We start from the raw sequence: 16883 nt of genomic DNA on the forward strand, positions 1-16883 counted from the left end.
TATACAGATATTTTAAACACTTTCAATAGTGTTTTATGAAAATTCAAAAGGTTTTCTTTAAAATGATACCAAATTTTTGCATTTACACCTCTGCATGTGGATTTGGGAAGCTTTTAAATTTAGGTAGGCAAAATCCAGGCGGAAATCCCCAAATAGCAGCAGAGTTTAACTGGTTAATAATTTTAATTTGTAAGTGAGTCAAAACAAACTAGTGTAATTGTTTTACAACCTCTGCCATCAAAGTATACACACTGTGAGATAAATAGACAGATGTAGCATCTAGACACATTGAGTTCTGAAAGACACACAGATGAGCCGCGCAGTAATGCAGTCATATCTCTAGCCTGACCGTAATACTGCAGCTCTGGAAGGAATGAATAATAGGGTTTGCAGATGAGCAGACCACAGTTCAGGGTGTTTTTACAGAATTCAGAGGTTTCTGTTTTGTTGTTACAGCTTTGAGGATGTGGAGGGACTAATTCTGTCACTTTATATTGGTTGCAGATGAGGTGCTGAAGTTAATGTCAGCGTTTTCTCTCTTTCTCTTTCTCTCTCTCATTCTCACTCTGACTTTTTTCTTTCTCTCTCAAAATATAGTTTCATTTTCAAGTTCAAATGAAGTGGTTGGCACTGTTGCTTCACAGCAAGAAGGCAGCTGGTTCGAGTCCCGGCTGGGTCAGTTGGCGTTTTTTGTGTAGAGTTTGCATGTTCTCCCCTTGTTGGCGTAGGTTTCCGCCGGGTGCTCCAGTTTCCCCCACAGTCCAAACACATGTGCTATGTAAATTGGGTAAACAAAATTGGCCGTAGTTAATGAGTGTGAGAATGTATGAGCGTTTCCCAGTACTGTGTTGCAACTGGAAGGGTATCCCATGCGGTTCGATCCGCTGTGCCAACCCTTGATAATTAAGGGACTAAGCTGAAGGAAAATTAATGAATGAATGGAAATTAAATTAGAATTATTTGCATGACTTTAGCAATGTGTAGTTTATGCAAAAATAAATACAAAAAAAACCAAATGTGTAGAAAATAAATAAATAAACGAATAAGTATTAATTAATAAATAACTATTTCAGACATTTGGATAAATAAATAAATACATAAATAAATAAATTAATTAATCAATAAATAAGTTAGTATACATTAATTAATTAATTAAACTATTTAGACATTTGGATAAATACATTAATTAATAATTAAGTATAAATAAAAAGTATAAATAAATAAATAAATATAAATAAATAAATAAATAAATAATAACTATTTTAGACATTCGGATAAATAAAAATAAATAAATAAATAAATAAATAGATATAAATTAATTAATTTAACTATTTTATACATTTGGATAAATGAATAAGTATAAATAAATAAATCAATCAATAAATAAATAAATCAATAAATAACTATTTTAATTTAAAAAATTTATTAATTTAACTATTTTAGACATTTGGATTAATAAATAAATAAATAAATAAGTTTAAGTAAATAAATAAATAAGTATAAATGAATTAATTATTTAAACTATTTTTGACATTGGAATAAAAAATAAATTAAATAAATAAATAAATAAATACATACATAAATAAGTATGAATTAATTATTTAATATAACTATTTTAGACATTTGGATAAATAATTTAATAAATATTTTAGATATTTGAATCAACATATATGTATATATATTCATTCATTCATTTTCTTCCCTTTATTCATCAGGAGTCACCACAGTGGAATGAACCGCCAACTTATCTAGCACATATTTTACACAGCGGATGCCCTTCCAGCTGCAACCCATCACTGGGAAACTCATACACTCTCATTCACACATATAAACTACGGACAATTCAGCTTACCCAATTCACCTATGCCGCATGTCTTTGGACTGTGGGGGAAACTGGAGCACAACACGGGGAGAACATGCAAACTCCATACAGAAATGCCAACTGACCCAGCCGAAGCTATATTTATAATAATAACGTTGTACAGCAGTATATGAATGATCTTGCTTTACTTGGCTTAGTTAGTTTGTAAGCATTTAATAATCTCTCTCTCTCTCAACATATAATTTCTTCAAATTCACATGTGCTTTATTGGCAGGATCACTTGCACAGCATCATCTATGAATCATGAACCAACAAATATATAATAATTTAAAAAAACAGAAACAAGAATGATAAATAAATAAAATAAATAAATAACATTGGTAGAAAACAAATACATGAATAAAATAAAATAAAAATAAAAATGAATAAACAAATTTAATAAAAACATACTGAAGACAATTGGCATGACTTGAACAAAACTTTGTCTATCACCCGAATAATGAACAAACACTAGTTCATTACAAACATAAACCTATGATTGTCTCCACACGACATCATGATATGACGAGATGCAGAATGTTTTGCTTTCTCCTCTGCCCTCCCGTCTCCAGATGTTGATAGCATGAAATTGGGAAAGTGATTCAGAGCTAGTCTGAGAGCTTTTTTTTCCAGGAGGTTTGAGGATTAGTAAAGGTTTTAAATACGAAATTGCCATGATGTAAAACGAATGAGACATTAAATAAGATGTTTAGCTCTTATGCAAACAGATGTTCTTCCGCTAAAGCACAAGATTATCGTAAATCTTGCTGGGGAACATGATCATAGACATGCTTTACATAACTTTTTGAGGTTTAAGTTTTGCGGACAAATACTGAGGCATTCTGTTAAATTGTAAACTTATATATATATATATATATATATATATATATATATATATATACACATATATACATATATATATATATAAATATATACATACATACATACATACATACATACATACATACATACATACATACATAAATACATATATATATATATATATATATATATATATATATATATATATATATATATATATATATATATATATATATATATATATATACATACATACATACATACATACATACATACATACATACATACATACATAAAGACATATATATATATATATATATATATATATATATATATATACATACATACATACATACATACATACATATATACATATATATATATACATGTACAGTCATATCGCACTGCTACTCATGTGATATTGCTCATATATAGCTATATATATATATATATATATATATAAATATATATATATATATATACATACATGTACAGCCATATCGCACTGCTACTCATGTGATATTGCTCATATATAGCTATATATGTATGTATATATATATATATATATATATATATATATATATATATATATATATATATACATACATATACATATACTGTATACATATATATACATATATAGCTATATATGAGCAATATCACATGAGTAGCAGTGCGATATCGCTGTATATCAGCACTGGTGGGAGGCGTGCGTTGTCACAAGGCCACAGGATGAGGCCATAGAGCGTCCCAGAAGCCGTTACTAATTCACCAACGTCACTTTAGAGCTAGTGTTTGAGTGACTCTCTATAGCGTAATGTCTAGTGATGACAAAAAAAAGGGCTGATTTTGCTCACATTTAAGATTATAAGGCTGAACGTGACATGAAATGCCCTCCGTCTACAGAGATTTCTCCCTGCAGTCTATTACAGTCTACAGTATTTCTCTGTTGTCGTCGGTATTGTGACGGGTGTCCCGCGTTTACCCGGTGACAGGAATGAAAAAAGGAGACCGAAACTATTTCGCTCTTCCTATTGGCCTTTATGCGTTTCTCCCAAGCACTGTCGACTACATACATGCCAGTCAACGACAATGAGTAGGCAAAAGGAAAAGAAAAAGACATTCAAACATCCCACACAAAATAAAATGTTACATTATTGAAATAAAAGAATGATACAGTGGTAGAGCTCGCTGAACTGTGCTCCCATACATGCGTGCTTACCAATAAGGTGCTTACATCTCAAAGGTACTCTTAAAAGTGATATGACATTTATAAACAATGCATCAAACATTAAGCGACCATTACAATATCACAATAATTAACCCCGGAAAAAGCAGCGCAGCCACCAGACTGCTGTTGTGTTTGCGTTAAGGAGGGACGAGGCTGAATCCATCTTCTTATTTGCAGCTTCTTATTGGCTCTATCCGGTCTACCTTAAAAACCGTGACGCTTCTGTTTATCAGCTTCTTATTCGCGCTTAACAGTTTTAATCTTCTAAGTTTAATATGCAGTCCTGGTGCCATCTTGTGGATAGACAACATCAACCGTCTTTGACTAATGCACACCGACGCGCTGTCTCTCAAAAATGATAAATATTTAAAAATAGGCACTTTCCTTATAAATAAACTGCATAATTGCAATCTAAATAACTACATTCTCGACTAAAATATCCTCAAAAGTACACCATGTTGACCAACACCAGGAATATTTGTCAATCTGTAGTGTCTTTCTGCTTGTATAATACACAAAGGTGAAGAGCCTATATATATATATATATATATATATATATATATATATATATATATATATATATGTGTGTGTGTGTGTGTGTGTGTATGTATATATGTGTGTGTATATATATATAAATATATATATATTTATTTATATATATATATGTATATATATATCTATATACACACACACCCCCCTGGACTGGGCAACCGGGGTGGTGGTTCCCATTTTTAAGAAGGGGGACTGGAGGGTGTGCTCCAACTATAGGGGGATCACACTCCTCAGCCTCCCGGGGAAAGTGTATGCCAGGGTACTGTAGAGGAGGATTCGGCCAATGGTTGTGAAACCATGAAAACAATGAAAACAATGCGGATTTCGTCCGGGCTGTGGTGCACTGGACCAGCTCTATACCCTCACCAGGGTGCTCGAGGTGTTCATGGGAGAATGCCCAACTAGTCCACATGTGTTTTGTGGACTTGGAGAAGGCATCCAAGTCTTTCATGGCACTCTGTGGAGGGTGCTCGGGGAGTATGGGGTCAGAGGTGCTCTGTTAAGGGCCGTCTCGTCTCTGTATGAATAGAGTAGGAGTTTGGTTCACATTGCCGGCAATAAGTCAGATTTGTTTCCAGTGCATGTTGGACTCCAGCAGGGCTGCCCTTTGTCACCAATTCTGTTCATCATTTTTATGGACACACATTTCTGCCAGTGTTTCATGCATGTGCCACATTTATACATGATCTTTTCAGTTTACACACATTTTCCAGAGGAAAAGTGTGATTTCTTTTAGTTCTTTTTTGTCCCATCCTCCAAGCGAACCATAACATCCGACAGGGAAATCTGACCTCTGAAATGGAGCTGTGAGACTGCCAGGTTGAGGAGTTTCCCTGATCTGTCCAACCCGAGAGCCCAGATTTCACTGTGCCAAGAAAATTGGAATAGGGATTTATGGAAGCATACGAGTAGCAAAAGTCTTCCTAGCCGTGAGTCTAAATGAATGATCATTAAATCAATAATTAAATTATCATTTTGCTACAATTTCTGCTTGTATGTATACACTACCTGACAAAAGCTGTCTTGGATCTCAGTTGTAAGAGCAGCAAATAATAACTTGACTTCCAGTTGATTATTTGGAAAGATGTCTGAAGGTAGATTTGTCTGATGAATCATCTGTTAATCTGCATCCTAATCATCAAATACTGCAGAAGACCTAGTGGAATCTGCATAGACCAAAGATTCTCACAGAAATCAGTCAAGTTTGGTGAAGGAGACATCATGGTTTGGGGTTACATTCAGTATGGGGGTGTGCGAGAGATCTGCAGAGGGTACGGCAACATCAACAGCCTGAGGTATCAAGACATTTGTGCTGCCCATTACATTACAAACCACACGAGAGGGCAAATTCTCCAGCAGGATAGCGCTCCTTCTCATACTTCAGCCTCCACATCAAAGCTCCTGAAAGCAAAGAAGGTCAAGGTGCTCCAGGATTGGCCAGCCCAGTCACCAGACATGAACATTAATGAGCATGTCTGGGGTAAGATGATGGAGGCCTTGAAGATATCCAGAAATGGTCACTAGTGGGCGGGGCTTTTCCTCTCTGGTGACACGTACAAAAGGAGAACGTCAATCAAAGTGTTTCTGCAGGCTGTTGTTAAAAATGTAATTAAATTAGGTGACGCAGTGGCGCAGTAGGTAGTGCTGTCGCCTCACAGCAAGAAGGTTGCTGGTTCGCGTGGGTTTCCTCCGGGTGCTCTGGTTTCCCCCACAGTCCAAAGACATGCGGTACAGGTGAATTGGGTAGGCTAAATTGTCCGTAGTGTATGAGTGTGAATGAGTATGTGTGGATGTTTCCCAGAGATGGGTTGCGGCTGGATGGGCATCCACTGCATAAAAACGTGCTGGTAAGTCAGCGGTTCATTCTGCTGTGGCGACTCCGTATTAATAAAGGGACTAAGCCGACAAGAAAATTAATTAATGAATGAATAAATAAAATAACATTAAATTAAATTTAATTTAATTTAAATTAATACATTTTACCCTTAGAGGCTGGTTATATTCACACTTTGTTTCTACACAAATGTGGATATTTCCACACAAATATTTAAACCCCTCATGAAAGTGATTTCACCATAATAAATCCCCTATTAATTGTTTCCAAACCTTTATTAGTTTTTCATGAACACTTAAAGAAGATATTTTGAAGAGTGCTGGAAATCATTGACATCCGTAGCATTTGTTTCTTCCTACAATGAAAGTCCTCGGTTACAGGTTTTTCAGCTTTCTTCAAAATATCTTCTTTTGTCTTCAGCAAACAGATTCTGAACAAGTGAAGGGCGAGGAAGGCGAGAGAGTTTTCAGTTTTGGATGAACTCTGATTTTAAGTCGAGGGCTTTGGGTCAGGTAAGATGGATCTGCATAGTAAGCAAGCGTCTGCGGTCTGAACTGAACTCCACCCTCCGGCTCAGGTGTCCATCTATCTGACACCCGAAGCTCTGAAAGAGCTGACATACTGACTCAACACCAGACGCGTCAAATCTGGACACTTCTTTTAGCGGGGAACAGAATGTGCAAACCTGCTGATTCCTTAGGCATATCAGTAGTGGAGCAGTCAGTGCTTACTGAAGTTTGTAGGAACAATGTAAAACACTGGTCTCTGGTCAGTGAGCATTTAACAGGAGACTTCACCCAAAAACTCACTCTCAAGGAGTTGTTAACTTTTATGGGTTTCTTTCTTCTGTTGAACGCAAAAGAAGATATTTTGAACAATGCTGAAAACCTGTAACCATTGACTTACATGGTAGGAAAAACAAATGGAAGTCAATGGTTACAGGTTTTCAGCATTCTTCTAAATATCTACTTTTGTGTTCAACAACAACAAAAAGAAACGTGTAAAGGTTTGGAACCACTTGAAGATGAGTGTACAGTGAGTAGCCTAAATTAAACATTTTTGGGTAATCTATCGCTTTAAATCAGCCTTAATAAAAAAACAAAACTCATTCAGGTACGAGAAGTCTAATAGGCTTCATAGACTTTTTATGTGTGCGTGTGTTACGTCTTGATAATTGTGTTGTTTTAAATCATATGATGTGTTGTTTTTTTTTTAAATGAGAGCAATATTTAGCAGTGAATGCAACTGAGGTGAAGTTTGTTTCATATTCACACATTCGTTCACTTTTGACACGCTCCCTGCATTGTTTACCATGGTACTTTGAGTATTCGGTCTGAAATCAGATTTAAGTAAGACTTCAAAACAACATTAGCACTATTTAATCGACTGTGAACAGTGTTGTATTTTAACAGAAGATATTTTTGAAGAATGCTGAAAACCTGTAACCATTGACTTCCATAGTAGGAAAGAAATGGAAGTCAATGGTTACAGGTTTTCAGCATTGTTTAAAATATCTTCTTTTACATTTAAAAACAAAAAGAAACTTGTAAAGGTTTGGAACTACTTGAGGATGAGTGTACAGTAATTAACCTAAATTATTTTTTTTGGGTGAACTATTGCTTTAAGTCAATCTTAATAATAATAATAAAAGTCAAAATACAAAAATAGAAAAGATAGAAAGATGCTTTCACATTAGTTTGCTTAAAGTACTCTTTTGGTTACTTATTTTTAAACAAAAGTCACTTGTGATTGTATTATTTTCCCTAAACTTACTTTACCATGTTACCATCACAGCTAAAGAATTACCATAACAGATTAATTCAAGTAGTTGCTTGGTTCAAAACACCATTATAGTCTTCATTTATTAATTTTCTTTCAGCTTAGTTCCTTTATTCATCAGGGGTCTCCACAGCGGAATGAACCGCCAACTTATCCAGCATATGTTTTACACAGCATATGCCCTTCCAGCTGCAGCCCAGTCCTGGGAAACGCGCATACAATCTAATTCACACACACTATACACTTTGGCCAAATTAGTTCATTCAATTCCCCTATAGCGCATGTGTTTGGACTGTGAACATGCAAACTCCACACTGAAATGCCAACTGACCCAGCCGGGGCTTGAACCAGTGACCTTCTTGCTGTGAGGCAACGGTGCTAACAGCTGAACCACTGTGTCTCTCCAAATGTAAACCGTTAAAATATAAATTAAACTAACAAAACAGACATTAAATTAAATCAATAAATAAAATTAATAAAAAAAAAATAAGACATTGAATAAATAAATAAATAAACTACATTTATAATTATAACGTTGTACAACAGTATAGAAATGATCTTGCTTAAGTAAGCTTGGTTAGTTTGAAAGATAAGTCTGTAAAATATCATTTCTTTCAACCTTCTTGCTGTCTTGCTGTGAGGCGACAGTGCTCACCACTGAGCTACCGCGTCGCCCACCATTATAGTAATTACTATAAATTACTGTAGTCTTGTTTCAAGAATTAAAAAAAAAACTAATCTGAAAATTCTGTCATCATTTACTTGCCCTATACTCGTTTCAAACCTTTTAGACTTTCTTCTATTAAACACAAAAGAAGATATTTTGAAGAATGCTGAAAACCTGTAACCATTGACTTCCATTGTATTTGTTTTTTCATTGATGGTTTTCATCTATCTTCAAAATATCTTTAGTGTCCAACGGAATAAAGAAGCTCATAAAGGTTTACAGCAACTTGAGGGTAAAGTGAGTACATTTTCATTTAGGGGTGAACTGTCGCTTTAAGGGAAGCAAAACACGCTGTTTTGAAGTTGAAGAAGGGACAGGTTGATATCATGCATGCATAGTGCATTTCTGCACCTCTAAATCAGGGGTGTACAAACTCAGTCCTGGAGAGTTCAGCTCCAACCCTAATCAAACACACTTGAACCAGCTACTCAAGCTCTTACTAGATATACTAGAAACACCCTGGCAGGTGTGTTGAAGCTAGTTGGAGGTAAAATCTCCAGGACAATGGTGCTGTGTCCTAATTTGCATACTTACTATTCCCTAAAAGTATATACTTTTTGTGAAGGAAAAAAACTTTTCTGTGTATGACAGAAGAGTATGCAAGCTTTGGGACATACTACCTTGTTAACAGCTTGTTATTTTTGCTTCGTTACATCCATCTCGACAGATCATCCATATTTCTTTCATATTTAATTACCTACCTTACTGGACAAGCAGTAGCAGGATTATCTGCTATTCCAGCCTGATCTCACGAGAAACTTAAGTTTTTTATGTTTTGGCAGTATAGTGGCTAATTCGTACGAATTTGTACGAGTTCAGTCGTAAGAAAATGTACGATTTTAAAAAAGAGGCGTGGCACCCAACCCCACCCCTAAACCCAACCGTCATTGGGGGATACGCAAATCGTACTAAAATGTACGAATTAAATCGTACGAATTTGTACGAATTAGCCACTAAATGAAAAAGTTACGAATTGCCGTGAGGTTGTGTTGGCTATTCAGGAGTCTTTCATGCAGAGAAATCTCCTCAGGTCTTTGGGTAATTATGCATTCAGAAGTGAATGTCCAAACACATCTTAAGTTTAATATTTTCCAGTGGGCTAGATGGTAATGATAGTCATTCAACTTTACCGAAGCCTCTCTACTTAATGGTTGGTCTTGGTTCTTATCAAACTCGCGTGTAATGCGCAGTGTATTGTGAGCAATATTAGTGGTTAGAGCAGTGGTGCTCAACCCTGTTCCTGGAGATCTACCTTCCTGCGTAGCTCAGCTCCAACCCTGATCAAACACACTTGAACCAATAAATTAGGACCTGAATAGCACTTGATAATTAGAGGCAGGTGTGTTTGATATGGTTTGCAACTGAAATCTGCAGGAGGGTAGATCTCCAGCAACAGGGATGAGCACCCCTGGGTAGAGTATGGATGGTTCTACACTTTTTTTTACTGGAAATAGTTGACCATCAGGGAACCTTTGGCATACTATGGTTTGGGACATACTAATTATATTTTCAAATACTGTTTAGAATGGATAGTATGCGAATTGGGATGCAGCATGGCCCTCTAGCCCTGCTTAAAAAATCCAGCTTAAACTAGCCTAGGCTGGTTGGCTGGTTTTAGCTGGTCAACCAGCCTGGTTTTAGAGAGGTTTTGGCCTTTTGGTTGTTTTCCAGCGATTTCCAGCCTGGTCTTAGCTGGTCAGGCTGGAAAATTACCAGCTAAATCCAGCTATAACCAGCGTGGCCAGCCTGGTTTAAGCTGGACATAGCTGGGTTTGGCTGGCCTCCCAGCCTGGCTAGGCTGGTCAAGCTGGTTTTAGCTGGTCATCTCCCAGCCTGTCCAGCTAAAACCAGGCTGGAAATGGCTGGAAAACAGCCTGGATGGCCAAAACCCCTGTAAAACCAGCCGACCAGCTAAAACCAACCAGCCTAGGCTGGTTTAAGCTGTTTTTTTCAGTAGTGAGGACCGAGTTTGTACACCCCTGCTCTTTATCAAGTAATAAATTAACTGTATTAAACTACATTAATAATAAGTTTCATTAAATGGCCTCACTTTACAATAAGATTTCATTAGTTAAGGTATTTTCGTACATGAACAAAGTATGAACAATGCTCATTTATTAATCATAGTTGATCATTTACTAATGTATTATTAACATCCAAACTCGTACATTAGTCAATGCACCGACAGCTAACATGAACTAACAATGAACAACTGTTAGTTTTCAACATGAACATCACTGTAGTTAATTAATTGTTTATTGTTTGCTCATGTTAGTAAATGGATTACCAATACAACCTTAATGTAAAGCATCACTTTAACATCCGACAGCCAAATCTGACCTCTGTATTGATTAAAACACCTCTGTGAGTAACTAAACAAATTACTTCATCTTCTGCATGCATAAAAATCACAAGGCATATTTATTTAAGTGGAAATCTGTACTAAATTACCAGTGTTTTATCTTGCATGTGGGCTGACTCTTTCCCTCATGTCAAAACTCTCCGCGTGACCGCGCTAGTATAGCCTCTGCTCTGTGTCCCGGTTACTCACTGTTGAATTAAGGGTTAAAGCAAAGAAAACACAGCGAGCCAGAAGCGCCACACAGCAGAGACATCCTTAAAAAAGCGAAAGGAAAGCTCAGAGCTCGTCCAGTGCCCCAGTCATCAGATCACCATCACACGAAATACGATCCACGAGCTTACATTAGAAAACTCGCGGAGCAGCAGCGGAAAGAGGCGCGTTCACGGTTCACACAGGTACGAGAAGTTTAGTATGGCTTATAGACGGTTTTATGTGTGCGTGTGTGTGTAACTTCTTGGTAAATACGCTCTTTTAAATCATATGATGTGATGGCTTTTTTTTAAGTGAGAGCAATATTTAGCAATGAAAGCAGCTTGCTGGTTTATATTCGCGCATTCGTTCACTTGTGGCATGGGGGAGAGCGGGGCACGAAGTAACTCTTTTTGCTTTTGGTCAAATAATAAACAAAGTAGTGGGGTTAGACAAAACATTTGTTTTTTACCAACAAAACACAAGCTTCTCCTACAAATGAGCACTGAAAGTATGATCGCCAGACCCATGGTTTCTGTGCAGTGTTGCCAAAAGTGAGAGGAGTATAAATGTTATTTACCCCACCTGCGGGGCAAGTTGTATCAGACAGGGGCTTAGTTGTAACACATGCTTAAAAAGGCAGATTACACACAATTAATTTAAATCCAGTTTACTTTAAATAGTGTATTTTCTCTGTTCTCTAAAATGTATTTTTATTCTACATTGCACAGTATGTTTATTTATTTATTGCATAAACACATTTGGATTATTATCCATTATTATACAATGCCTTTTATTTGTAGTATTATTAGCACTAAAATATTTTTTGGCTATCAAAAACATTTCTATTAAAAATCATTTTATTTAAAAAGTTCTCAACATTACACTTAAAATTAAACAATATTGTGTTGGTTTAATTGGTGTGCAATAGTGTGTGGCTTAATTGTAACGCCCTGTTACAACTAACCCCGCTTGTGTCGTGTGTGCTCAAAACTGGCTGGCAGTCACTGTTTCTTACATCTTTCAAAACGGTTTCATCTTTTAGCCTTGAAGACGGTGATCACAGCAATATAAGATTTCACGTTCATACTTTCACAGATTTTTTTTAAAAATAAAAAAAATATTGACTATTATATATATAAAAAAAAAACTTTTATGCTGCAAAAATGGTTTCTCCTGTGTTTCTCATCCAAAACTTTTTCAATAATTGGCTGGAAGACTTCTGCCGACACTGTGGTGAAAACCTCGGAGGCATGCCATGGTTTACCCTGAGCAAATACCTTAAAACTCAGTTACATTTAACCCCATTTACTTTGTGCCCCGCGCTCCCCTGCTCCTTATAATATTTACCATGGTACTTTGAGTATTCGGTCTGTAATCAGATGTCAAAACAACATTAGCACTATCTAATCGACTGTGGGCAGTGATGTACTTTAATAGTCATTGACTGCTTATACAATTTCACTGTTTAGAATTTGCATTTTAATTTTATTATTAAGTAGAAAGTCAGAATTGATGTTTATAAAACCAACTTGACCTCAGTGTGAAGGCAATGCATGATGTTAAAAAAAAAAAAAAGGTTGATGATTGGCTTTTGCCTTGACTGTAAAAAAATACTGGTTGCCTTTAATTTTAAGCTGAATCAGATTAACCCTATGAGTGCATTGGACTTATATTCTAACTTAAAACAGCTAGTGGAACTTATAAAATTAAGTAACAACATGATTATCATAGTTTAATAAGTTACAGTGACCTAAAAACATATGCTGTCAGGACTAATTGGTCATATATGTATTTTTTTACAGTGTGATAGCAAAGTTTTAAATAGTGCTTAAACTTCAAACTCCTTCATGTGCTCACCCTTTGCTTGTTTAAAACATTCCTTCTGTTAAACGCAAAAAGACAAGATCATTTGAAGAATGCTGGAAACCTGTAACCATTGACTTTCACAGTATTTGTTTTTCCTATTGGAAGTCGATGGGTACAGGTTTTTTAATCTTTCTTCAAAAATAAAAGTTGGTATGTGAGAGCAAGGGTGTAGTGGACATTTTAAAAGTGTGTGTGTGTGTATTCGGTCTGTAATCAGATGTCAAAACAACATTAGCACTATTTAATCGACTGTGGACAATGTTGTACTTTAATTGTCATTGGCTTCTAATACAATTTCACGGTTTAGAATTTGTATTTTAATTATAATATAAGGAGAAAGTCCTGATGTGTGAATAAAAAAAACAACTTTCCCCCAGTGTCAATGCAGGATGTTTTAAAATTAAAAAGGTAAATGACTGGCTTTTGGCTTTTTAATGTGTTTAAACGGCTAGTTTACTTAAAACTTACAATTCTGCCATCATTTCCTCATCATTTGCTTGTTTAAAACCTTCTTGTGTTAAACACAAAAGAAGATATTTTGAAAAATGCTTGAAACCTGTAACCATTGACTTCCATAGTATTTGTTTTTCCTACTATGGAAGTTGATGGTTACAGGTTTTCAGCTTTTGTTAAAACATCTTCTTTAGTAATCAACAGAACACTACCTGTAGTGTTTACCATGATACTTTGTGTTTTCAATCAGAAATCAGATGTAAATATGACTTCAAAACAACATTAGCACTGTTTATTTGACTGTGAGCAATGCTGTATTTTGATAGTCATTAGCTGCTTTATATCATTTTACTGTTTATAATTTGTATTTAATTATATTATTAAAGAGAAAGTCGTGAGGGTGTGATTTATAAAAGCAAATTTACTTTATTGTGAATACATGATGTTAAAAAAATTAAAAAGGTTGATGTTTGAGTTGTCTTTAACTGATAGCAAAGGTTTAAATGACTAGTTTACATAACTTTTCTGCCATCATTTACTCACTCTTTGTTCTTGAAAACCTTCTCTTTTCTATTAAACACAGAAGAAGAAATTATGAAGAATGCTGGAAACCTGTAACCATTGATGTTCACAGTATTTGTTTTTCCTACTATGGAACTCAATAGTTACAGGTTTCCAACATTTTTCCAAATATCTTCTTTTTATGTTCAACAAAAGAAACCAGTCATAAAGCTTTAAAACAAGTAACTGTTGAGTTGAAGAAGATATTGTAAAGAAAACTCTGTAGTAGGAAAAACAAATACTGGAACTCAGTGGTTACAGGTTTTCAGCATTTTTCAAAATATCTTCTTTTGTGTTCAATAGAAAAAAGAAACCCATAAAGAATGGAGAAAAATATTTTTCAACACAAAAAAAGATATTTTCAAAAATGCTGAAAACTTGTAACCATTGTCTTCCATAAAAACGAATACTATGGAAGCCAAAAGTTACAGGTTTCCAACATTTTTCTAAATATCTTTTCTTATGTTTAACAGAAGAAACACAGTCATAAAGCTTTAAAACAAGCAGCTGTAGAGTCGAAGAAGATATTTTAAAGAAAACTGTAGTAGAAAAAACAAATACAGGAACTCAATGGTTACAGGTTTTCAGCATTCTTCAAAATATCTTCTTTTGTGTTCAATAGAAAAAAAGACACTCTTAAAAATGCTGAAAAATGTTGTTCAACCCTAAAGAAGATATTTTGAAAAATCCTGAAAACTGTAACCATTGTCTTCCATAAAAACAAATACTATGGACGTCAATGGTTACAGGTTTCAAACATTTTTCTAAATATCTTCTTTTTGTTCAACAGAAGAAACTCATAAAGCTTTAAAACATGTAAACGTTGAGTTGAGGATGATATTTTGAAGAAAACTCTGTAGTAGGAAAAACAACTCCTGCAGAAAAGTTTCATGCGTGTTTATTGCTTTAAATATTTTAAAACGTCTGTAAAGAAGGAAAATCGTTTACAGTGCAAGAGCTTTTGTTGCATGGGCAGTCTAAATTAAGAAGAGTTTTTGCTGGTGGAATGAAAGGCAGATGCACATTATTCATGCTCTATTATAATTTTATGCTATGCGATATAAAAGCTCCTTTGAGTCTAGCAAACATGCACATAAAGCAAACGGGATTGATTTATAACTCTTGCTTTTTTAACTACGCCTTTAATCCTGGAAGACGAAGACCTACCTGCTTGGATGAAGAAAAAAAACACACACACTGGATTGTTTTCAAGTTTGCTGCCAAGTCTGAAGTTGAGGATTAAAGCTGAGAACTACCTCAGGGAAACCTGGAGCGGTTAATTATTCAAAGAACTATTAGGGAAGCAGATTGTGTTTATGTTGCACAGGTTAACCACGCTTGTATTAAGTAAGCGAAGCCAGTGATGTAATTGTTAACAGTCAACAGGATGATTGTGATGGTTTGTTTTCCTTTCCTGAGGCGCTCGGATCTTTAAAGGGATAGTTCACCCAAAAATCAACATGTACTCACTGCTTCCTCGCCCTCAAGTGGTTCCAAACCTTTACGAGTTTCTTTTCCCTGTTGAACACAAAAGTAGATATTTTGAAGAATGCTGAAAACCGGTAATGAAAAAAATAGTCTACTTATTGTTTACTCATCCTCAGGTGGTTTTTATTGAACACAAATGATGATAATTTGAAGAATGATGTAAGCCTGTAACCATTGAGTTCCAGTATTTGTTGTTCCTACGACAGAGTTTTCTTAAAACTAGTGACTTAAACTTAACAGTAACTTCTTTTAAAGCTTTATAAGTTTCTTCTGTTGAACATTAAAGGAAGATATTTTGAAAAATGTTGGAAGCTTGTAACCATTGACTTTCATAGTATTTGTTTTTTTTATGGAAGTCAATAGTTACAGGTTACATTTTTCTAAATATCTTCTTTTGTGTTGAAAAATTTTCTGCATATTTTATAAGTGTCATTTTATTAAACAGAAAAGAAGATATTTTGAAGAATGCTGGAAAAATGTAATAAACTTCTTACTGTTTGTTCATTCTCAGGTGGTTCAAAAAACCTTGAGTTTCTTTTTCCCACTGAACATTAAAAAAGTTCATTTGAAAAATGCAGGAAACCTGTAACCAGTGACTTCCATAAATACAAATACTATAGAAGTCAATGGTTACAGGTTTTCAGTATTTTTCAAAATATCTTTGGTGTTGAAAAATATTTTTCAGCATGTTTTATAAGTGTCCTTTTCTGTAGAACACAAAGAAGATATTTTGAAGAATGTTGAAGAACGTTCTCTTCTTCATAAAATTCTTCAACTCAACTTGTATCAAAGCTTTATCAGTTTCTTTCTTCTGTCGAACACAAAAAAAGATATTTTTAAAAATCTTGGAAACCTGTAACCATTGACTTCCATAAAAACAAATATTATGGAAGTCAATGGTTACAGGTGTTCAGCATTTTAAAAATATCTACTTTGGTGTCAAAATATTCTCCAGCATATTATATGTCTCTTTTTTTCTATTGAACGCCAAAGAAGATATTTTGAACAATGTTGAAAAAATGTAATAGAAATGTAGGCTACTTACTTTTACTCATCCTCTGATGGTTCCAAACCTTTATGAGTTTCTTTGTTCTGTCGAATACAAAAGAAGGTATTTTAAAGAATGCTGAAAATCTGTAACCATTGAGTTCCAGT

The 16883-nt window shown here is 34.9% G+C and overlaps 2 protein-coding genes across 3 annotated transcripts in view; both read left to right on the forward strand.

The window, feature by feature from the left end:
- Positions 1-16883, forward strand: part of nsd1a (nuclear receptor binding SET domain protein 1a) — a 1446438-nt gene that overhangs the window by 482261 nt on the left and 947294 nt on the right. The gene's annotated exons all lie outside the window — the stretch shown is intronic.
- synpo (synaptopodin) overlaps positions 1-16883 on the forward strand; it is a 61676-nt gene that overhangs the window by 25587 nt on the left and 19206 nt on the right. The window contains exon 1 of one of the 2 annotated variants that reach the window (XM_087282029.1): positions 11454-11563. The exons of the other annotated variant lie outside the window; for it this stretch is intronic. The gene's annotated coding sequence lies outside the window, so the exon portion shown is untranslated. Of the gene's footprint in view, positions 1-11453; positions 11564-16883 lie in introns of those variants that run through there. 2 annotated transcript variants of the gene reach the window in all.

This window comes from Danio rerio, chromosome 14 (genome assembly GCF_052040795.2).
Source record: "Danio rerio strain M-AB ecotype USA chromosome 14, GRCz13ab, whole genome shotgun sequence".
NCBI lineage: Eukaryota > Metazoa > Chordata > Actinopteri > Cypriniformes > Danionidae > Danio > Danio rerio.